This window comes from Bemisia tabaci, chromosome 9 (genome assembly GCF_918797505.1).
Source record: "Bemisia tabaci chromosome 9, PGI_BMITA_v3".
NCBI lineage: Eukaryota > Metazoa > Arthropoda > Insecta > Hemiptera > Aleyrodidae > Bemisia > Bemisia tabaci.
Genome location: NC_092801.1, coordinates 4,726,899 through 4,752,562, shown reverse-complemented (window position 1 = coordinate 4,752,562; position 25,664 = coordinate 4,726,899). Strand labels below are relative to the sequence as shown.

At 43.9% G+C, this 25,664-nt stretch overlaps 1 protein-coding gene across 1 annotated transcript in view; it reads left to right on the top strand.

The window, feature by feature from the left end:
- Mctp (multiple C2 domain and transmembrane region protein) overlaps positions 1-25,664 on the top strand; it is a 338,130-nt gene that overhangs the window by 15,951 nt on the left and 296,515 nt on the right. The gene's annotated exons all lie outside the window — the stretch shown is intronic.

Below are 25,664 nucleotides of genomic sequence, written 5' to 3'. Positions count from 1 at the left end.
GCGAAGGCCGCCGTGAGGTATGGTAAGTCCCGGTTCAGTTCCGCCCACATGAGCAGAACTGGGTTCAGAACGACAATCCAGTTCCATGGGAACTGGAAGTTACTAAACTCAGCGAAACGGAGCAGCACCAATGTCACTTGCAATCCACGAGCCAACAAAGAACTTCCTTTGGACTGCGTCCAAATCTCGCAGAAGATCTCTCTTCTCAATTGCCACAAGCCCCGGACTTCTCGGTTGAAATGCTGGCAGATTTGGATGGTGGGCTCGAATTGCAAGTCCCGGTTCAGTTCCGCCCACATGAGCAGAATTGGGTTCAGACCGACAATCCAGTTCCCTAGGGAACTGGAAGTTACTAAACTCAGCGAAACGAAGCAGCACCAATGTCACTTGCAATCCACGAGCCAACAAAGAACTTCCTTTGGACTGCGTCCAAATCTCACAGAAGATCTCTCTTCTCAATTGCCACAAGCCCCGGACTTCTCGGTTGAAATGCTGGCAGATTTGGATGGTGGGCTCGAATTGCAAGTCCCGGTTCAGTTCCGCCCACATGAGCAGAATTGGGTTCAGACCGACAATCCAGTTCCCTGGGAATTGGAAGTTACTAAACTCTGCGAAACGAAGCAGCACCAATGTCACTTGCAATCCACGAGCCAACAAAGAACTTCCTTTGGACTGGTCCAAATCTCACAGAAGATCTCTCTTCTCAATTGCCACAAGCCCCGGACTTCTCGGTTGAAATGTTGGCAGATTTGGATGGTGGGCTCGAATTGCAAGTCCCGGTTCAGTTCCGCCCACATAGCAAATGGTTCAACGACATCCTTCCAGGAACTGGAAGTTACTAAACTCAGCGAAACGAAGCAGCACCAATGTCACTTGCAATCCACGAGCCAACAAAGAACTTCCTTTGGACTGCGTCCAAATCTCACAGAAGATCTCTCTTCTCAATGGACCACTAGACAAGGTACGAATTTCGCATTCTGATGCATGTTTCTAACTAAAATTTCACGTAGAACACGATGCGCACAACGAAAATTACCGAAATCAACTCCTTCCGAAGATATTTAATGATCCTTGATGCGTGAATTCAAACCACCCGCTCATGAAAACTCAATGCTCAACGTGATTCACATCGCGCGCTAAACGTTATCATGACAGTCTCTGCGATATATAAATCTGGCAACCTCAATCTGACGCTCTTGGCTCAGCTGTAGCAAATTGCTTATAGTTTGAACAAACATGATGGAAATGAACGTTGCTCGATTGAGAAGCTTGCTGAAACCGTTGTAGTCGCGATTTGCCTCACGTAGACTTGAGTTTCTTGTGAGCGGGCAGTTCAAATTCCTCGTAACCAATGTGAAATAAAAATGCAAACTATCTTCGTTAGAAGTTGGTTTCAGTAATTTTTGTTGCGCGAATCGTGTTTTACGTGAAATCTGGTTAAGAACATATATCAGAGTGCTGAATTCGTACCGTGTCTAATGGTCCATTGCCACATGCCCCGGACTTCTCGGTTGAAATGTTGGCAGATTTGGATGGTGGGCTCGAATTGAGTGAGTCGGGGATCATCAGTCGGGAGGCCCAAAGGGTTTGCAAAAGATGCTCGTCGTCGCTTCATCCAGTGACGATAATTCGCTGTTGACAAATTCTTGCCAATGATGGTTAAGTACAAACTCAGCCCGAACACGCAATGCGATCCAATACACTCTGAGGAGGCTGTGTGTTGGGGGTCGATCAAGCCATCATAAGCAGGGAACAATGTAACTAAATCATCAATCGATATGTTTTCAATGATTGATTCTGCCGCGATGAGTTCATTTCTGATTCTGTCCCATGATATATAATCTATGGTTTCCAGCATCGCTACAGCTACTGATAACGAGATACCGGGCACCGGTGCTGCGCACTTTTGAAGGTACGTTAACTCTTCGAAAAAATTCTTCTCGGTCTGTCCATCTGATCGTACAATATGATAAAATATGTTTGACACAAAGCAGGGGCGGCTGCTATGTCTACCTCACATGGTAAGTAGTTGTCAGAAACCGGTTTGACTATAGAGGCAGCTAGTTGTCTAGCACCAGAGCAAAGGGATACTGATGACATAATGGAGATTGTTTTTCCTTATGTTTGGGCTGATACTCTGTTCTCTTGTTATCCTTTATTGTTCATAGCTAGTAACTAAACTATCCATGAAATCATAGGGAACTTAAGATAAATAAGAAACCAAGAAAAGAAGGATGAGGAGGATGCATCATTAACACGCAGAATTTTTTCAGAAGTTGCAAAAGTCATCATATTTGAATTTTGGAGGGTAAAATTTTCGCACTTCTTTCTTCCTTGGCTAAGTCAGGGTTTTCCGAATGAGCTTTTTTGTTGGAGAAGGAATTCGGAATGCCGCACCCAGCTCTCTGACAAAGTTCTTCCGAAAATCAGGATCTTCCAGTGTCATCTTTAGCCACTTATTGCACACTTCGCCGCGAAAATCCGTTTGCTCTTCCTGAGTAAAAGCGGCACCCAAGTTGAACATACCCGCCGCATTTTCAAATGATCCACCAAAATTCACTGGAAACCTTTCCGTAACTTTTCTAACTTACTTCTAAAGCTATTTTAATAGCCCTTTCTCGAACATCCGTATGGGTTGTTGTAGTTGCATTTAGTCTTTGAGTCACCTTCAAGCTACCTTAAATGCTACATTAAAATATTGCGCTTTTCATTACTAGTTCAAGCACATGGTGCCTACATCGAAAATGATAGATTTTGGGAACTTGCGTAGCAAACCTTGCACATTTTAGTAGTCGCAGCATCCGTGCTAGCATTAGCATCCGTGCTTGCATCAGCATCTGCCGCAGCAGCGGCATTTGCTTTCTTTTCCCTGTATACTCTCTTTCTTACTCTCTCTCTTTCTTTTTTGGCTGCTGTTATTGGGTCCTTGAGAATCGGGGCGTAGTCTTTCATAACGGTCCGAGGTACAAGTGGGATCGAAGTTCCTGCGTCGAATGGTTTCCCGCGACCCGCCATACATAGCTAAGACGTTCTACCTAGAACGGTATGCCGCAACCCGCGGTACACACTTATCAACGGCGGCACCGGGGAAATAGTTGCACTCCAGTTCTTGAATAGATAAATGCGTTTCCTCACGGATTCTACATCTCCTCCGCACGCGTTTGGCGTGCTCCTGCGTTGTTGATTAAACCGAGAGATACCCGGAAACTATGACCGTAAATTTTATCGCATAAATCGGCTGCTCGATCCAAAATCGTGTTTGAGAGTTGAGGATGATTCTGTTTCGGCGAGTGTCGCTGAGAAAAGATAGAGACCAGTGGCGTGGCGTGCTTTGCGATGTATCGATTGATCTGCCATTTAAACCAATGGAAAAGGATCGATAGACAGGGTGTTCGCAACGAACACCTTAATAATCGATTCTTTACCATAGCTTCAAATGGAGAGATGTCGATAGTCGATCATTCACGCCACGCCACTGATGGAGACTGATCGTAGAGAGGGGGAAGGGCGCGCAAGAAATCTTAAGCGCCGATTTTATTTGATCAGAAGCTAAGGCTGTCTGAATTTGCCGCTCTTTTCAAATGTTCAAAATTTTAAATGACCACTAAACCTTAAACGTTCGAAATTGCGGCCATGATCTTTTTTACATAATAAACCATCGAATGCAATCGAAAATATCTAACACAATTATGTAGTCATTAAATTGGCGTACTTATATATCTTAGGTTTTCTTTTATTTTCTGGGTTTTATTTTAAAATTATTATTTTTATTTTGTTTAAGTCTTCATTGCCATTACAGATTTGCCGCTTTTATTTTCTATGGGTAAAAGGTAAAATTGGAATAGGAATATTAAATTTTCGGCGTTCTTCTTCATATCAAGAAAAAAATTCGTGAGATACTTTCCAGTTTTATTATGATCTGGAGCCGACGTTAACACCGTGTATTTCATCAATAATGAAAAGAACAGTATTTTACTCCATGCTGTCCTCGAAACAGACGGAACCTTAACTGATATGATCCTCACGCCTAAGCCAAGTTTCTAAGAACCATTCAATCGGAGGGCTCTCCTACTCGCGCTGCTAACTTACAAAAATGCATACAGAATTTTGTTTAGAATAGTTGGTCGGCATGATATTTCAGTAAGTTGGGAAAATTTGGGGCACGAAAACGAAACTGAGTTGATTTTTGCAGCCGTCCACAAAAGTGACATAAGAATTGTAGAATACTTCCTAAGGAGGAATGCATCCTTCATAGATCAATTTTGGAAACCGCCATTTCTCGATTTAGAATGCACTTTACTTCATTTAGCGGCTGCATTTGCGGATGAGGACATGATCGAATACCTACTGAAGCACGGTGCTAAAGTCGACTCTCTCGATGGGGATGGACAGACCCCCAGTTTTTTTGCAGTCATAATGGGGAACCGACGCACACTGAAATGTCTGATCGAAAATGGAGCCAATATATCTAATTACCTAGAACTGCCGTTTGGAGCCATTTTCGTGGGAGATCCTTTAATTCTAGAAATTCTTCTACTGCATGGTGCTCGTGTAGACACTTCTTTCGTAACAGCAAAGAATACTGGGCGGCAAGTAGTAAGCTAGGTACCGTTCTTGGGGATCATATGATGGTTGTCGAATGATCGATAACCATTACGTGGTATTATTCCTATTGAATCTGTTTGTTAGAAGTTTTTCTGAGAGGTTTCCACACAACTTGCAGGAACAGTTATTGAAGAAAAGGGATCTACTCCGGTTTAGTCGAGAAATAATTCTCCAAATTTAAGATAATATAATAAATTAATGTAATAAATATAATACAATAAATGTAATAAATATAATATAATAAATGTAATACAATAAATATAATATAATAAATAATATAATAAATTTAATTTAAGATATGCCTTAGCTAAAATTTCAACATCGAGTCTGCATTATAACTCCATTTCCCTTTGAAAGTCGAACTTATCATTTTCTTTTATCCTATCATCATACCACATGATGACAACCTCTCTTTCAGAAGAATTCATACCGTCGGGTGAATAGAATTTTAATGCAGGTTAACCTCCCTCCTACATACTGCTGATTTTCTGGAGAACTAAAGAGATGAAGAAAGTAACCTTTTCCTTTATCTTATCATCATACCACTTGATGAAAACCTCTCTTTCAGCAGAATTAGTATTATTGGGTGCATAGAATTTTATTTCAGGTAAACTTCCTACGTACTGCTGATGTTCCGGGGAAATAAATAGATGAGGAAAAGTAACCTTTTGCAACATCACCATCGATGCACATCATCTTAGGTAATTTCGAGAGAGGGGCAGCGAAAAAATTTAAGCTATCAATAAATTTTAAATTTCCGTACTTCATTGTCAGAGTTGTTGAACACTGACATACTAACATAATACTGACACAATAAACACAATACAAACACAATAACATAATACATTCATAATACTGACATTTTTCCAGCATTGAACTGAAACCATCTCGTGCAAGCAAAACTGAAAATCATATCCTTTTCCAGTGTGTGCCATGATAGTGACTGTTTTGAAAGGATGGAGGCTTCGTAAGTATTCTGAAAATTGACTTTTTGAGAAGGAATGTTTAAATCGACGTTTCAGAGTTGATCGAAGAAGACAAAATTAAGCGTAGCCTTACTCAGGCTCACATCCCGAACTATAAACATACCGCCCGCCATGAAACCACAAAGGGGTTTTAGAAGTAAAGGAGGAGACAAAGGCAAGATAGAAAAAAAGAACGAAAATGATTATGCAAGCTACTAGATTCTATTAGTACAGCTTAGTTAATTCAATACAAAAATACAAAACATACCTGAAGATACAAGGGAACACAAGAGACAATGCAAGAGACAATGGATCTCAGCGCCGCTGATCTTTCCTTGAGTGACGAGAGCCGGAGTGCGGCTGATCCGACCGGTGACTCTTTTGCCGGGGCTCAGCGGACTGATTATTGAAATTGATAGACAAAGCTATAGACAAAGAAGACATAGGGGGTATGGAGCGATCCTATCGGTTGAAATGTGTGGTTCTTATAGACTAAGGGAGAAAATGATAGACTAACTGTCGGGTTTCTCGTGGGTTGCCGTTAGTTAGTCTATTTCCTTCTGCCTTTGTCCATTGTAACCACCAGCTTCCACCAATAGGTTCCCTCCATATAGCTTTTGTCATCTTTGTCTATAGCTTTGTCTATCCATTTCAATAATCGGCCCGCTGGACGTCGCCCGCTGTGCTGGCTTCCGCGCCGTCTGCCCTCTTCCTGGTCTTCCTGATGTTGCCTCGCCGCATAGCGCGCGACCGACACGCCGCTATTTCCATCTTACGCACCGCATCCAGGGCGGCAGCGCTTTGGATGTTTCACGGATGTTGGGTCCAGTTGAGTCTTAGTTTGAGACAGAAATTAACATAGGCCCTTATGTAAGGGGGGGGAGAGAAAAAACAGCATTTTTTATTTCACAGAATAGAGTATAGAAGAGAATAGAAGAAGAGAAAGAGAGATAGAGTATAGAAGTCAAATACAGTGTAAGTTAGACTCGAAATACAGCACGAAACATAAAGTACAGCACGAGACGGTTGACTATTATATTCGATTTATTAGATTTAATCGATAGGAAACAAAAGGAAAAAAAAAAAATCGAGGGATTACAATATGCTCATACGCTTTTCTGCTTTTCGAAAATGGCGACGAGGATTTGCGTAACCTTATGAGCTTTCGCCGACGTATCGCTTAACAGGCACTTGACAATGATGCCGATAAAAAACAAGACTTCTGCCTTTAATAAATACATGGCGTCATCTTCGTTTAACGCTACTCGCTACGCTTCCTCGGCATTGGACATTGTATGGTACCTTCGTTTGACATTTCATAGTTTTGGACCTCCATATTTAAATTTTTTTGTATGCGGACAACTTAGTTTTTTCGTACATTAGTTGATTGGACTTGTGAATAATTGGACATACGACATTTTTGGACGTACAATTTTTGGACTTGAATGTTTTGGACATGTCATCTGGGAAGCCTTTGGATGGCGCCCTTCCGAGGTACTCCTCCAGAAGACTCTCCACCATCCAAACTGGAGTCTGGAGCTTGGCGTCGGCGACCTTGATGACCATTGTCCGCCGGGGGAACCCTGCAAGGACTGGGGACGCAGCGTGACGGACGGAGAGGCGATCGGGGAGAGGATCACGACAGGGGGAGACACAAGGTCGATGGGGGATCCGTACGCGGGAGGAGTTACGGCGGATCGGGGCATAGCCTCTGTTAGGTTAGTGGGCTGCTCGGCGAAGCCGTGGTTGTGGGAGAGCAGAGAACAACAATAACGAAGAAGAGGTCTCGTGGAACTTTGCGTACATTGTTCGAAATGAAATAAAAATAGTGCACAAAATAAAATTCAGCAAAAACTAAGAATTCTGTTAGGTTAGTCGGCTGCTCGGTGAAGCCGTGGTTGTTGGAGAGCAGAGAACAAAAATAACGAAGAAGTCTCGTGGAACTTTGCGTACATTGATCGAAATGAAATAAAAATAGTGCACAAAATAAAACTCAGCAAAACTAAGAATTTTGAAAAGGAGGAAAAGAAGCTCTCAATGTGCGTCACGCAACTTCCGGAAAAGGAATGTCCTTCTCCCAAAAATGACCGGTCCTCCTCTCTCCTAATGATTTTTAGGTTGATTTTTATAGTTTAGAAATGAAGGACAACATCTCTTCTACTAAATTATTTCTGGAATTTAGTATTGTTTTATTTTTTTTTTTTATTTCTTACTTATTTTTTTTCATATTTTTTAATTTTTCTTTTTTCGCAAATGTGAACTACGCCCCCCTCCCTGATGTAATGCCACTGCAGGAGGCGCTTGTTATGCTTCTGCGCGAACGTCGATCGTGGCGCTGTGCGCGGAGAGATTTGGAAGTGTGAAATTTGGAAAAGAAGCGGGAAGTAATTGGAAGTGTGAACAGCCTCTAGACGAAGGAGCAGAACATTCTTTAGACGAGAAGCAGGTGGGGTAGGTGAGAGGGATGACAGGGATGGGGACGACGAGGGTGGCGTCCTGATCGGCTCAGGGGTCGGCAAGAGGAGATCCTCCACATAATAAGAGTTAAGAATTCCAGGAGGAAGTTAAGAATTCTTTCCCTTTTAGAAGGTCCTCGAAAAAACTTGTCAAATACTTCGACTGGGCGGACGAAAGGAAGGCGAGGGAAGTTCTTCTGTTCTTGATGATGTATCTTTGATGATCAATAATGGTGTGAATCGCCTGGAAAGCATACAAAGGGATTATATTACTTTCCTTATAAGAAGGATTTTTGAACATTGTCAATCATTTTTAATTTCACGTCTGCAATATACAATTTTCATATAACCGTTTTTTTCCATTATCCATGTCTCACCTGCAAATCTTAAAGAATGAAATATTTTTAATAAAACGAGATGAAATTGTATACCTCACCTCTTCGAATTTAGATCTGGTACCCGTCGAGCGAACGAAGCACCGTTTACCGTCGAACATGCATCCTGCGTTCGTCGATAATTTCGGCAATATCAAGTCAAATACTTCTGCCGGGAGCATGGACCTCAGCGTTCTTCCACAAGTTACGTTTCGCAACTTTGCGTCGTATAAGTAAATCACCACAGTTTTTATCACTTCTCTTGTTGACTTTATCGGCCATACTTTAAATATTGAAATTTTTTTGTAAAACTTTTTCTTACCGATTTTTCCTAAAACTTGTCGATTGTACACTACAGCTGTTTCGGGTTTTCACCCATCGTCAGGTGATTTAAAACCAAAGGATCAGTCACTTATAAATTAGAAAAATTTTTAATCTCACTGTTTAAGAAACACACCCAATGGAAGGCAGAATACTCAATAAAAAATTCAACAGAATTAACAGAAAAGCTCAAGAAGGTACGCCTGCCTAACAATGCAAAATTAATATCCTTAGATGTAGAGAACCTATTCAATAATGTAGACGGGGCACAGCCGTGCTACAAACTAAAAACATCCTAGAGACACACTCAAAGTTTTCCAGAAAAGAAATATCAGAATTCTGTAAACTCCTCCAGTATACCACCACTAATAACTATTTTGAATACAACCAAACAACCTTCAAACTGAAAGAAGGACTACCTATGGGAGCGCCCATCTCCCCCCTGATGGCTGAAGTATTTATGGATGATATAGACCATAAAATAGTCACTTTAGAGAAATGGAGAAACAGAATTTTCAAATATTTCAGACTGGTAGACGACTCCTTTGGCATATGGTTAGGTTCTGAGAGAGAAGCTGAACAGTTTGTGAAGGAGCTCAATAACTTACACCCAAAAATCAAGTTTAAACTAGAGTTTGGTGGCAAGAAGTTGAACTACCTCGATTTAACCATTCAAATCAAGAACAACAAACTTAAATTCAGCATATACCGCAAACCTTGCTACACTGATGCAATAATACCAGAAAACTCATACCATAGTTGGCAACAGAAGATGGCAGGATTCCACAGTTTCCTTAATAGACTTATCAACATTCCTCTGTCAAAACAAGATTACAATAAAGAACTGAACACCATATTAGAAATTGCAATTAATAATGGATACAAGAAGGAAGACATCCTGAAAATCCTAATGAAGAAAAAGTCAAAACGCATAGACCAGAGACTGTACAACATAGTACCTGATAGAAATAAAAAATGGATATCAATCCCATACGTAGAAAAATTATCCCAGTCTATAACACAACTTGTAAAAAGTAAATATAACGTGACCTTCAACAACGACAAAAATCTAGGTGGCTTTCTCATAAATACTGGCAAAATAAATGAGAACCAAGACAGCTTAGAACAGAGTGGTATCTACAGAATAACATGTGAATGTGGCTCTCTTTATATAGGACAAACGGGCAGAAGTATTAAAACAAGGACCAAAGAACATCTAAACCATGCCAAAAACAAGAAATACGGCCACTCATCTCTGTCTGACCATCTAATTGATTCAAAACATCCTCTTGAAAAATGTGAAGTAAAGGTGATGAGAAAATGCAAAAAGGGCAAAAAAATGAACGTTTGTGAACAACTCGAAATAGATAGATTTAAGACCAAAGCCATCCTTAATTCTCAGACAGAAAGTACCATAACAACAGTGATTACCCCTCCCACACAGTTAAAAAAAAAATACACAAGCTTAAGTTTATACGGGAACTGGGTCAAATGATTTCACAAGCCTTGTGTCAGCGTAAAAACTCGCACACATCCCCGAGTATATACTTGAACAGATTTGTGTTAAAATAGTCCATACTTTGATATTCATACACATCATTGTAAATGTTTTTTAAACAATTTTTTCCACAATTTTTACTCGTGTTCCAGAAAAAAAAACCCAACCCTGTGAATAAACACACAAAAACACCGAAGTTTATTCCTAGTATTGTGTTTTTAGAAATAGTCATTGAGTTTGAATAAACTCGGAAGTTGTCGATTTATTCCTAAACTCAAGAGAAAAAAAATACAAAATTTGAGTATAAACGCTGATCATTTGTGTAAATTCAAGCGAGTTTTTTTTTCAGAAATATGCAAGGCTTGTGTAAATATTTGACCCAGTTCCCATATAAACTTAAACTTTAGTTTTTTTTTCACATCGTTGTGCAAATTCCACTGAGCACAATGGAAGAAGTTAGTGTCCCTCCAACAGTTATCAAAGAATTTCAAACATCACAAATTCGTATCATACTCATAAAAAAATCAAACAAGTTAGACTATAGAAACAAATCTTTGGATAGAAGATAGCACTACAATAGTAAAGGCGTTCTATATCTATCGAATGTTCAAGTGTTCAGGAAGCAATTAAATAAATATTCACCATAATCTTGAGATTTATTTATTCAACAGTGCATACATAGATGCCGCCAAATGACGGCTATGATGCATGTCAAAAAGCAGGCTGTGTTAAAAGATTAAGAAGAACAATCACCTATAAGAACTCTTTTGAATCTTATGCATTTCCTACTAAACAGAACGTTTTCAATTGATAGAAAATTGCTACTAAGTTACCTTCACGAGGTAGATCCTTAAAATCATTAGGAAGAGAATTATACATCTGTACACAGATAAAACGTGTCCGAAAAATTTCTAGGTTCCGTCCGGATGTACGCTTCTCCAAACTCGACAGTGTTGCCATGTGGCTACACTGTTAGAAATTTTAGAAGATTCCGGGGTGAGAATCACTCTTACTTCGCCTCTATTTTGCCCATGGAAAAATCGAGTGAAAATACGAACGAGTGACCGACGGCGCGGAGGGAACAACACTCCTGAACTCGGCGTGTAATGCACCCCGACCACAGGGTGCTAATCACCACACAAAGGAGTGATTTCAGGAGAGGTGAGGGGAGGCTCGAGGAAGGGGCAATATGCTGCTACAAGCAGGGATTTAGAGCTGAGGTTTGAGGGAGCATCATAAACGGAGCCGCATCGGCGCGCGAGGCGGAGGCCCGGCGCGGACTTTCATGCCGCTTCGATCAGTGCGCCGGGGGAGCGCATATGCCGTTGAGGCGGCTTCACCTGGTGAAGCCGACTCCCGGCTCCTTTTCTGATGCTGCATCAGTTTTGATGCTGAGTCCAGCATCAAAATTAGCGGCTTCAATTAGCAGACGCGTCGGACGCCAGCGCCCCGGGCCCGGCTGCCGGTCGGCTAACACCCTTCCTCGGCGTCCACTTCTTAGAACTTCTCGGCGAGGCGTGGGCCGCCGCCAAGACAAAGGGGTGTTCCGCGAATTCATCGCCGAGTCCGAGGGTCGCGGTCTTCTGGGACAGCCCCGTCGGTAATTAAGCTGGGTGGCGGGTCCGAAAATTGAGGCCGTATCGGGCCGCAAGCCGACGGTCCGGCCTCAGAGGCTGAGGCCCATGTTGGTCCCTGAGCCAGCATCAAACCTCAGCATCAGCGCTTGAGGCTGGCTCGGTCGGCTCTCCAGCATCGGGCTTCAATGCCCGAAGCCGGCGGCCGGCAGGTTGAGCGCATCAGGCTCGGAGCCGTATGCCCGAACGGCCGCTACCTGGGCATACGGCATTGATGCTGAAGCTACGAGTCGATGCTGTACAGCATAACCTCATGAGGCGCCTCAAATGCCTGGCTACAAGAATTCACGCGACGCTACCGCGCAGGGTTTCAAAATTTCACGAAATCACGCCGATAGCGCTATCTGTCAATTAATGACTGAACTGCTTTCTACGACATACTCAGCGCACGCTGTCAAATAGACATGGAAGTTCTTGCCATGAACATTAGTTACGGGTTTCTACAAGTTTTATCACAATTGAAATTCGGATTACCTTAGTAATGACAACATTAACCATTTACCTTAGATCCTGCGACGATTTTTAGCGTAAAATTCCGAGCGCTCCCGTGTGGATTTGGACCCGAGCCGCGTTGGTGTTTGTGCAGTAGTGCGCGCAATGGCGCACTCTCTGCTCGGGGTGAAAATCACTCCAGGTAAAAGTGGGGAGTTAACAACTGATTCATTGCAGCGACATTGTCTCGCTATCGCGGCAATTCACTTTCATGGAGAGTTCCGAACTCCTAGACGGAGTGATTTTCACTGCGCATCTCAGGTCACTCCGCATTTCACTCCGGGTTTCCCGAAAGATTTTTAACAGTGTATGCTAGTTGTTCATTCGTCTTTCCATTCGTAATCACTATAAATCACTGAGTATAAGGCAGCGGAGCCTTTTCGTAACGATGCTATCGTTCAAACACAATAAGTATATCACGCAATGGAATGCTTAATACGTTAAAAATATACAACGGAAGAACACTCGACCTGGGTTGCACAATTCACTTGGACATGGTCTCGCGGATCGCGCACGCTCTAACTGAGGATCATGGGTATCTGCGTTGCGAGACGGGGACTTACTGCGCATGCGTGAACCAAAATATATACACAACCACTGTGTTTTTACACACGAACAATGAGCATTAACACACAGAGCTGTTAATTTGTGCACAAACTCGTGCACTTTCATATATTTGTAGTGTGTTTCTTTACATCATTTCAGAACTTAATCATACTAGTAGAGTATTTTTTTCTCCCAATTGGTTAATTTATTTTAACACACAGAGGTTCTGGTGCCCAACCGTTTTGAGTTTTTTTTCTCGAGATCGCCTGTGTTTTATTTCTCTTTGCACCATGATGTTTTAGTCTACGAGTGTGCAAAACAACACCGACGTAAGAATATTTTCTTAGGACCGTAAAAACATTCTCTCTCGTTAATGAAAAGAAACACAGAGTAGTGATATTATTGTGCATCTTTTCTTAAGAGCTCAGAATATGTTGCAAGTGTTGTGTTTTTATTTTGAAAACACAAAGTTCTACGATTTCACTCAGTCAGAAGAGCCCTTGAGTAATTTTTGTAAGCATTTTTTTGTTATTTGTGTTTATTCATCGAGATTGTGCACTTTTTCTCCACCTCGAGTATTTTTACTCCAAGATTTTCAGAAGAAGTACACTGAAATTTCTAAAAACAACTACACAATAATACACAAGCCCATTTTTTTTTAACTGTGCACCTTGATGGACTACTACGTGATAACAGGGAGTGAGGAAGAATGCCAGGGTTATCAGTCTCGTCACGAACGCGAACGCGGACGCGGACATCGAACCACTCGCGATCGCGAAAACGTACCGTAAAAAATTTTAGTTTTTATATTTTTAAATCACCTGACGATGGGTGAAAACCCGAAACAGCTGTAGTGTACAATCGACAAGTTTCAGGAAAAATCGGTAAGAAAAAGTTTTACAAAAAAATTTCAATATCACCACAGTTTCTTCGTCCACCTGAACGTTTATTTTGGGATAGTTTGTCTGCGGGACAACCACGTCGGCAGTATGCTTGCCTTTCCAGAGGGTTGTGAACGGTCTCTTTTTTTCGGTCCTTTAATTTATTTAACACGGTTCCCATCACCGCCATCATCGTCCGAGAAGTTCGTAGGTTCCTATGATGATTCTCGGTGCAATTCTGCGGTTGGATGTGTAACCTTCCAAAATTCAAAGAAACGATTCTTACTTATTATAGACAGAGATAGTATCACCGGAAAACCAATCGAAGAATGATTTTTCTTAATTTATGTTTCCTTAAAAAATATTAGGAGTAGTTAAGTGAGAAAAACTTGTAAAAAAAGAAATAAATAAAATTGAGAACTTCTAGCCAAGACATTATTATTGTGACGGCCATCCTGTCATGATCATTCGCCTCGGCTTTTCCTGTCAAGACTAAAAATCCGAAAAAAATACTTAACACTGTATCTCTTATATAGCGTTATAGCGTTATAGCGTATAGCGTTATAGCGTTACTGGTGTGGGCTGGTGGAGGGCCGGTCCAGGTCCGTCGACCGCCGACTGATCCGGCGCTGCGGCTGAGGCAGCTGCCCGGTGGCTGCTGGTGTAAAAGGCATCATGAAAGGCGTTGAAATGGCGTGCCGTAATTATTGAAGAAGGCGTCCTGATATCTCATAGGGAGATATCAGAGTCGAACTGGTCGCCCTTTTCTGGGGAGCCGAGTAACAGTCGCTCCGTTTCCACGTCCCAGTGCAGGAGGTCGTCCAAGTCCGGGAAACGGGTCGGAGCAGGTGAGGTCTCCTCACAAGAGAGGTCTCCTCACAAGAAAGGTCTCCTCACAAGAAAGGTCTCCTCACAAGAAGGTCTCCTCATAAGAAGGTCTCCTCACAAGAGGAACTATACCTCGGCAGAGAACCGGTAGAGGTGGTGGCACCGCTGTAATATTATGCCGCAATATTTGCCGACTACTTACAATATTATGCTCACGGACGCTCTTTCCGGCTCTTTGGTTTCGGAAAAAAACGAGTAAACATTATATTAGTTTAATACGATGGCTCGGATAAAATATAATTCTTCCATGATACCTGTTATATAATGCGTACATCGCTTATAATATATTCGCCCATGTTTAACACTACCCATTGTACAAGTTAAAAAGTCGGTAATATTGGGCGGATCCATTTTCTAATTTAGAGAACCGATGGTAAACTAAATGGAATTATATATTTTACGCATGTCCGGCAATAGTATGTATCGAATGAACGATGGATTTTATCTATTCATCACTGCAGGGGACCTACGAAAACCACCGACACCATCTCTGCTGATCGCTTCAGATGAAATTGCTTGTACGCAATCATGCTGTTGTGTATCGTGCGTGACATTTTTGTGATACTACCTATATAAAAATGTGCCCGAACATCCAGGGGCGGGTCCCGTAACACTCGAAACTCGTACACATTGGGTAGATGGTTCTCCTAAAATTATTGACACATATATAGATTGTTCTCTGTTTCTTTTTACATGTTGTGATAAAGTTGAGGAAATTATAACCGAGGAACTTAGGATGAAACTCGAAAGTAACAACAACCTGCATACCCTCTGTTATAATGTCTTACATCGATATTGATGTTACTCGAGTATACGTCACGTAGATAAATTTCTGTGTAAATATGTTGAGGGTAACTTCTTCTTTTACAAGGAGAACAACTCTTACAATTGATTGTCAGAAAATCGTGAAGCGTTTTCTCCGTCGATTTCTGGGAAAAGTAACTATATAATAAATAATGTTGGCATCCAAAATTTTGGGACCAGAATCCGTATAAAATAAGTAGCTCGTTATTACATATCACGGATACGATATCTTTATTGTCAATCTTTTTCATCATATTGAAATAATCATTATTGCCGGACGATAATAAAATAGAATCTCCGATCATGGATGTAGCCCGACAACATCTCCCTATCTCTTGGACAAATTCAATCAGAGAAGCGGCAGAAGAGTACCCAACATGAATAACAGCAGTTAACAACTTATTGTTAATTCCTAAACTTAGTGCCGATGTTGCTATCATAACTGGAGGAGTCCCCGCGTTCCAACGGAGAACCCTATCCTTCTTTACCACCGGACTAAGTTTCGAATGATAAAAATAGCATTCGATCCCTTTGTCCTGCAACTTAAGACAAAATGACTCGACGCCTAGCCTATTATTTAGAAATACAATAATAACTCTATCCTTTAGGTACTTCTGCAAGAATTCCGTAATAAAGAAGTCGATAAATTTATCGGGAATATGAGCTATAGCACTGAAATCCGTGGACTCTCCTGTTTCAGGGAGGATGTTGGAATCGAAACAAGAAAACGTCACAGATGGTTTCAATACTACGAAATCAAATACCAGTAATTTTTCTATATTTAGAATGCGTCAATGGTGCGTGAAAATAATAAGGAAAAGTAGCGGAACACAGAACGAATGAAACATTCTGCAAAGAGCTTAGCTTTCGCAAGAAAATAGGGTATACAGTCCTGAACCCCAAACCCCACGTAGGAATTACATGCACTTCATCTATTATCACGTTCAAATTTCGAACCCTGCCAAACATATTAACTATGAAGTTCGCGACACCAGTATCATAAAACAACTTTTCGGGTGTGGTTATTAAGACAAACGGTCTTTTCGACAATAAACATCGCTTTACGCTTAGAATAAATATTTCATCCGTTAACGGTTCTTCTCTTAAGTTGATGACAAAGAAATTAGACTCGCGAAAAGTTCTGATTTGCTCCTCCAACAAAGAAATAAGAGGGGATACAAGTAACACGGAGGATGAACAAAATCGTCTGCACAATGCCTTTTTCTTTTCTTGTCTTGGGTCCGACAAGTGCCCGGCGCGGACCCAAATCTCAAAGCATCCCGGCCCGATGCAATGAGGGGGACGGAAGGGCGGCGGGAGGGCTGATCGGTCGGACGGGAGACGGCAACTCCGGGCGGACACCGGGGGACTCCGCACGCGGCACAGCGTCCGCGAACTGCTCAGGGACGGGCTCCGCCTCGGCCGCCGGGGGCGCGGACCCCTCGCTTGCCCGGGGCGAACCCGGGAAGCGTAGCCGCCCGTGATGCTCCATGGCCGCCCGCAATCCCTGACGGCCACAGGGCGCACGGGCCACCTTGGGCGCCGCGCCCTCGCCGGCCTCGGCGGGGCACGCCCGCTTGCGCACGGCTCTGGACTCGCACGGCTCTGAAGGGGTCGGGACTGCCAGGAAGGGCGCCAGGTCTGAGACGGGAGGGTGACCCAGACCCTCGTGGAGGAGGGTGTGGTGCCTCGCGCTCATCCCCAGCGCCCAGCACTTCAGGCAGTCCCGAGGGCTCTGGCAAATGACAACGGGGTGATCGCCCAGGCAGTTGAGGCAGCGCCCCAACTCCTGGACGTAAGCTACTCGACCTACGGGAGACAAGCCGGTGAGCCAGCCGCAGGCGAACACACTGTGAGCATTTCGGCACAGGGTGCACCAGGGCGTCCGACCACGACTGGCCACCGCCAAGGGTCGGGGGATCTCGGACCAGAATCCCGGGGAACGTGCGGACAGCGGTCCCCCCCCCCCCCCGACCCCACACTGAAGGCGCTGGAGTTGCCGACGGTCCAGTCCTCTTCGGACGAGACCGGCGACAACGACCACTCCTCAGGCGGGGCCGGGACGGGCCCCTGCTCGCCGGCCGCACAGACCCCGGAAGAGGACGAGGGAAGTCCCAAGAGAACGGCGGGGGACCGGGAGGACACGGCGACGGACGAAGGGTGGGAGGAGGGTTCGCGGGGGGCTGAGAACTACGGGAGCGGGAGGAGCGAGGAGGACGATAACGAGGGGGCGCGGCGGGGGTGGAAGACTGAGATACGACGGGGGGGGGCGACGGAGAGACTGAGAGAACGGAGGGGGGGCACACGGAGGACTGAGAAACGGAGGGGGGGCACACGGAGGACTGAGAAACGGAGGGGGGGCACACGGAGGACTGAGAAACGGAGGGGGGGCACACGGAGGACTGAGAAACTGGAGGGGGGGCACACGGAGGACTGAGAAACGGAGGGGGGCTGAGACTAACGGGGGGGCAACTGCGAACGGAGAAACTGCGGAGGGGCTGGGCAACGGAGGAAGAGGCAACTGAGGGGTAAACACGGGGGGCTGGGCAACGGAGGAAGAGGCAACTGAGGGGTACACAGGGGGCTGGGCGACGGCGGAAGAGGCAACTGAGGGGTACACAGGGGGCTGGGCGACGGCGAACGGAGCAACGGAAGGGGCCAAGGTAGGGACGGCAACCGAGGGCAACACCGTCCGACCCGCCGACGGGACCGCCGGGGAGGTGAACGGGGGGCCCTGGTGTACCCGCCAGTCCCCCTCGCCGTCCGGAACGAGGAAGATTGGGATAAACCGCACGGACGACGGGGAGGGCTGGAGGGACACCTGTGACGAGGGGGCTGCAGGGCGAAAACCGGGGGCGGAGGCTAAAGGGGCAAATCCGGGCGGGGGCCGAGAAAAATCCGGAGTTAGACCAAGATCAGGGGGGAGATACGGGGGAGCGGGGCGGAGCGGGATAGCCGGAAGACCTGGGGGTGGAGACAGCGGGCGAGAGCCAGAGGCACGAGAAGAGCGAGAATCCATTTTCTTAGAACGAATCTGAAATAAACAACCAAACGGAATCACCACCTCGCCTGGAACAACTTCTTCGGAAAAATCATCATTCCCCTCGGAGAAATGATGAGCGATCAAGATACAGAACAGACTTAAACAAAATAAGTAAAAAGTAAAGAAAAAAAACACTTGAGAACGCGGACGTGAGCCGAGCACGATCTTGAAGTTTACATTTACACCGATGCAAAGATTACAGAAAAAAATAGGAAAGAATCCAAGGAACTCAGAATCCGCGTTACGGCTTACGGGCGTGACGGCAAAATTCACGGATTTCAAACATAAAGGACACGGGATCAAAATTACAGTACGGACAGAGATACGTTAAACATGAGAAAAGAAAACCTGGAAAGCGGTAAACACAGACATCCGAACAACTACCTAACGGAAAATACGCAACTAAACATCGGAAAAGTACACGAAGGAAGAAAGAAAAAAAAAGGGGGGTTGTTTTGAAACGGGGGGGGGGGGGGGAGACACGACGGAAAACTCAGAGTTGAAGCGCTTATTCCTGCTCGGGGAGCGGGAATAATTTGTGGACGGGCCGTTTCAGAACAGAGCCATTGGCAGTTCTTACTTCAGCGCAACGCACTACCCCGTCCTGACCCGGGAAAACTGCAACGACTCGGCCCATTTTCCAGACTTGGGGGGGGGGGGGGCATCCGGATCGTTGATAATTACGATCTTTCCGACGACAAGGTTAGGATGGTCTTTGAACCATTTTTTCCTGGAGTGAAGTGAAATCAGATATTCTTCCCTCCAACGTTTCCAAAATTCTTGCGTCATAAGTTCCACCAACGACCAATGTTGGACACGGTTGAACTCTCTGGGGTCTATGGCCGGCTGAGCGATGCAACGCAAGGGTCGCCCAGTCAAAAAATGCCCTGGGGTTAACGGATTCAAATCATTCGGATCGGATGAGCGGGGTGACAGGGGACGCGAATTGAGAATCGCTTCAACTCGGCAACAGAGGGTCTCGAATTCGGGTCGCAGGAGAGTACGCAAGTAGATCTCGCGCTTGAGGAGATATTTGGCGGACTTGACGGCTGATTCCCACAGACCGCCCATGTGAGGGGCGCCTGGCGGGTTAGTCATAAAACGTACATTATATTCTCGGGAAAACTCAGTAATTCTCGGGTGTTTCAGGTCGATATTTTCTGCGAACAAATTATCCGCGCCAACAAAATTGGTGCCGCAATCTGAATAAATTGTGTTGGGTACATTACGGCGCGATGTGAAACGATGCAATGCCGCTATGAACTCCTCAGTCGAGAGATCCCCGGCGACCTCTATATGGACAGCTTTCGTCGTGAAACACACAAAAATTGCCAGATACAACTTCAAATTGGGAGCAAATTTCATAAAAGACTCTTTCACCAAGAAAGGGCCGCAATAATCTACCCCGCAGTGCCAAAATGGCGGATTAGGAATGACGCGGGGGTAGGAAGATCGCCCATCAACGGAGCTTGATTCGTGGGCTTGAAACGGAAGCAACGGATACACTCGTGGACTACTTTGCGGATCAGGCGTCGCCCAGCGACGATCCAAAATCGTTGGCTTATCAAGGAATGCAAGGCGGTCGGCGCTGGGTGCAAAGTAGAAAAATGATAATGTTTCACGATCAGTGACGTCACTGGATGACGCGATGACAATACAGCGGGATGAATAAACTCAAAGGCGGCTGCCGCGCGCTGCAAGCGTCCGCCTACGCGCAGAACGCCTTCCGGGTCTAGAAACGGGGTCAAATATCTCAGGGGTTTGGCACAGATTTCGCCCGCTTTTACTCGAGCGATGTCTTCGGAAAATGCATCATTTTGGATGATCTTAATAATCCAAATTTCAGCAGCGGCAAATTATTCCAGTGAAAGCGGACCTTTCAACTTCTCTCGGGTGGGGTGCGCGTTATGACGCCATCTCAAGATGCGGGCAAACACGCCCAAAGTACGGCGCCATGTGGAATAAACAGGAATGGAGGAACGAGGGGGGGCCGCGGCTACCACGATCGCGTCGGGGATCTGTGATTTTAACTGTGAAATTAACTGTGTGGATCTATATATTAGAAATGAAAGAAGGAACAGTAAGGAAGTAACGTGTTGTCTATTTACCTATTAGGAAGTGGTGAAGGTGAGACGTTTGGAGCAGTGGCATCGCGAGAACTTTCGTTTTGACGGGGTGCCGGTGAGCCGTCAACCGGATGGTTGTCACTCGATACTTGTAAATTTACAAAAATTCCGTCCGAGGAGTCATCTGACAGAAGGTGATCCGCCCCTGTGTTTGTGGCACTCGACGACAAACCGGGTATCTGAGTTAAGCTGCGATTGAATAAGAATCACATATTAGAATGACAACAGCTCAGGTTAAGTTATATGCTAAGAACTACTGTATCTAAGTGAGATATACTTCAAATCGATCCACGAATAAAATTGTTGCAAACTTACATATTCGGGTCTCCTGCAGCCTGAGATAGCCGAGAAGCAACATGGGAGGACTCCTCAACGACGTCTCCAGTCGGCGATGACTCTCTAGAATTTCTGGGGGACAATGCTTCCGAGTACGATCCTCTGGGTGACGATGCAGAATATTGTCCGAGGTTCCTGTCGCGAAAATGAAATTAAATATAATTAGATAGAAGTCCACACTGTAAAATTATGTTTCACTAATTACGTTACTCGCACGAAGGTTGGTTGTCAGATCCCGGGTAATAACCCGGAATGTTTGTAACAGCTCACTCTTGACGCGTAAATAAATCCCATGATCATTAACACAAACATATTATTGTGGATTAATGTAGTTAAGTACGGATTCAGTCTTAAATTAGCGGTTCCCACTATGAATAGTTAAATTTACCATTATATTAAATTTAAAAATAAAAAATTCAGTGTTATTTTAAATTTATAATCACGACTGGTCGGTTACTACCGCTCCTAATATGACCTTTACTTGTATCCGGACCCCCGATTGCTGCATTACCCGACCACTGGAAATTTAAATATGAAGTGGCAACATCGCTTATAAGAAATGATGTTGATTACGATATACGATCGTCGTAGCAGATCCCTTGTAACATTCCTAACGAAATAGCGCAAAATATAAAACGAGAGCGTTGCTTATACGCAACTAAGTCGATTATGATAGGCGATTTTCGTAACTGTTCGATTACAACGCTACATACGAAAAACGGGAAAAATTTCGTATTATGAATGTGGAAAAAAAAAAAAAAAAAAAGGTAGCTGATATAATTTTCCAAATTACCCCTTGGGTGTCGGGTTATCACGAGCTTCCTCTGGATCTTCAATTTTTGTACTGGACCCGCTCGAAGAGATCCTTTGTTGACGAGACGAGCGCGAGATAGCTCCACGAGCACCAGTAGACGATCGGGTTGCCAACGGCGTAGAAGATCGGTTTGACGATTGTACAGTAGAACTGCAACAACATATCAGAAATACAAACTATTATAATATCTCGTATTATAAATTTTTAGTGCGAATACCACACATAGTCAATATAAACTAAAAAAAAAAAAACTCCACACACGCATAATCATACCAACAACTATCCTCCTATATTATACCTATATATTTGTACCGGTATATTTGTCTCCTATGGTCGCTCCTACATATATCTGTCATTCATCACCTTATTTTCCCTGTTATCCTTTCCCTTTTTCTTTATAGTATAATTACGTTCATAAAATGTGGTGACCCCGCCGTGATCTCTACGAGATTTCATAATGAATCTACATATTAGAACTTAATTCTCAGCTGAAATAACGCCGACCGCCCGATAGCGCTCGTCCGGATATTACACACCAACACTGGGGGGGGGGGGGGGGGAACACATTGGATCTAGAGTCCAGACTCTTAAAAACATCGGTAAGAAAAAATACTCTTGATTCAATCAGATTTAAGCTTAAATCAAGAACCAAGCCTCTTAATTTGAGCGGATTTCCTTTTGATTAAAGCCTAAATCTGATTGAATCAAGAGTCAATCTTCTTGTCAATGTTTTCAAGAGTCTGGACTCTAGATCCATTGTTTTTTTTTTTTTTTTTCAGTGAAGGTAAATCTCACGGAGGAGGGTGAAGAAATTCTCTGTGTCTGCGGTGTCAATCGTAACATAGATGGAATCAACAACGGGATAGGGAGTGGATAATTGGTTAGAGCTGTCTTCGATGTAGCCAGAGCGTGCAGGAGTGGGACGGCGGTGAAACAGGATTGCGCGAATGCGTAACATTAGGAATACGCTAATGGTGTGCGAAATATTTATATTTCTCTGTCACAAGTGGTAACATTCCTAATAGCCAGCCAAAAATCAGAGTGAAGTGAGTGTCTCAGATAATTCTCAGCAAGAAAGTAATCGCGGTCTTTCATCACGAAGGAAGAAGAACGCGTCGCATGCTTACAAAATAAACGGGCGGGTTTGAAAAATTAATCGTTCTTTTATATTCTTTTTTCTTTTTCCTTTTTTAATTTTTTTTGAAACACTTAAATACGTGGCTCACAGACTGAAATACAATGATGCCAATAAGGAATGTACAGTAAAAAAGAGCTCCTGATAAGAGAGATTCAAATATTCGGGCGAGTCTGCTGCGTTGACGCCACATGAATAAAATTAACAGAAATACCGTCTTTGCCATTCGCGCAATCCTTGCCAAAAAAAAAAGCATCAGCGATGATTCAAAATTTTGCAAGTATGACTCATTATTGTCGGTAAACTATGATAGAAACAGAAAGCAGGTGGAGAATGTCGAAGCGATGTTCTAGTTTTGTTCCGCTGCCAGCACCGCGTAGGCGCGGTGAGACCGAGCCGTCACCACAGTGCAGAACGCCTTCAATCTAGCAAGCTGCAGTGTGGACATCCCCCGTGGTGAAATAGTTGTATCAATAGCGCCTTCCACGATTGGAGTCAAATATTGATGACCGATCGGTCTCTGTGTCGTTCGCGCAATCCTTCTAAAAAAAAACAAGAAGAAAAAATCCAACATGAGTATGTTGGAAAAGCGTGCCGAATAACTGAAATGTTGGACAAATACCTCTTATTTTCACGTCTTTGCTTTTTGCATCAATTGGTACTTTTTGCTAAATTTGGGAGAAAATATTGATTCATGAACGTTGAATGTAAATTAATTTTAAAGATTCCGTCCAATTATCTTGATTTTAAGCTGATATGCGGCATTTGCGCACGACCGTGATTTGGGCGAACTGCCGTGCATCGAAATCGCGTTCAGTTAATCTCTTTGGATTTCGAACTGTAACTTCTCTCCTATTCGGCCGATTTGTACAAATGAGGTCTCTTTTTATTTGTACTTTAACGGAAAGTAAGGAAAAACTCGCTAAATAGACGGAAAACAATTTTTGAGAAAATTTGGTGGATCCTGGCATCACGGTGAATGGTTAATCGGTTAATCGCCTCGCCGTCTTTTATTGCCTTGCTCGAAACCGGACACCCAAAGCTATATCGCGAGATAACTGTAGTGGTTTTAGTGGATTTCGGCAGGGGCCATGGTTAGTACATAGTATAATGAGTCACGAGGCTCATCACAGATTGCACTTACAGTGCAAGACGCTCATTGGCAATAGAGTTTTGGCGGGAAAGAAGGTTCTAGAGTTGAGTCCTCCGAGCGTAAGAGAGCTCCTATGAGGTTTCTGTCAAATTGAATAATACGGTTTTGACAGAAAAATGTTCTCAAGGGTTTCCAATTAGCAGTTCATTAGATTATTTGGTAAAAGACCATCAGGGCTTGACAGTGTAATGGTTCAAAGACAAAGAAACGGGTGCGAGGAAAAAAGTATTTGGACGACCCGTTGAATAGCATTGGTTGATCTGTGTGCTGTACTATGGTACATCCGAGTGATTTCAAAAAGCGAGCCCTACTGGCACGCTTCAAAGGTACCTAATCCCCTCAATTCGCGCATTCCTATCGTAGCCTGGAGCGGATGGGTGGCTCGAACAGTGTCTCGGAGTACGACTATACCTTACCTCTCCTCGCAGGCTGGGGTGCAGTAACCTCCTCCACAGGTGGACGTTACGTTTAAACCGATTCGCTAGACGTCGTAGGAGTAGCAGGTTGAACTACAGGATCAGCCAATAGGAAGTTTTTTCCCCAGTGGGAGGTTTTCCCTTTGTTAACACATCTGCTGGATTTTTTGCTGACGGGACGTAGTGCCAATCCCGCATTTTTGATAATGAATGAATTTCAGTAACTCTTTTTGCATCATATTTGTCTTTATTTTCAATTGAGGATGCAACCCATGAGAGTACAATTACTGAATCAGACCAACAGAATATTTTATCCTTTAAGTTAAAGACTTTTACGTTTAAAGTTTCCCGAACTTTTGCAATCGATTGTGCTAGTAGCACAGCACCACGCAGCTCTAATCGTGGTATTGTTGTGTACGTTAGAGGCGCTATTCCAGATTTTGAACACACAAGATCAGAAGCGTTGCTGTTTTTCCATTTCTCGAAACTGTATGCCCCAAACGCTCTGGGAGAAGCATCACAGGGCAATTAGTATTACATTTTCGTAATTCAACACGATATTCTCTTAAAACAGTGTCAACTTTATTTATTGATTTCGTCCCAATTGCTATCTTCACAAAACTGTCAAGATAGTCGTCGATAGATTGTAATGGGGGGGGGGGGGGGATGAAATAATCCAACGCTCGTAGTCAAACGGTAGAGCTGATCTATATCTCGATACAAAATACAACGGTATACACAAGATGCACTGGCTAGATGCTCCTATACTCGCTGCCTCGAAGATACGAATGAATCCGCCGCGAATCTCGAGAACATACATCTCGTAGCAGCCGATCGAGCGATGACGTCGAAGACGTGATTGCGAGATAAATCGGCGCTCCGAGACGGATACAATAAACATCCAAATGCTCGTCTGAGCCTGCACTTGCGAAATCGATGGCTTTCGGCCCGAATGAGCTAGAAAGCATAATGGAATGTGGCCCTAAAACGTAAGTGATATGGCCCCATTCTATTACAAGATTTTTCTTTAATTCTCACCGCAGCTTTCGGAGAGTCGCGGCAGCAGTCGACACCAGACCAGGGTGGCATGAAACGTAAGGGGCAAGAAATGAAAGATCGGAAATTTCAGTGATATATTTTCAATTTTCGGAGGGACTCGACTTCGTAACCCGCACTT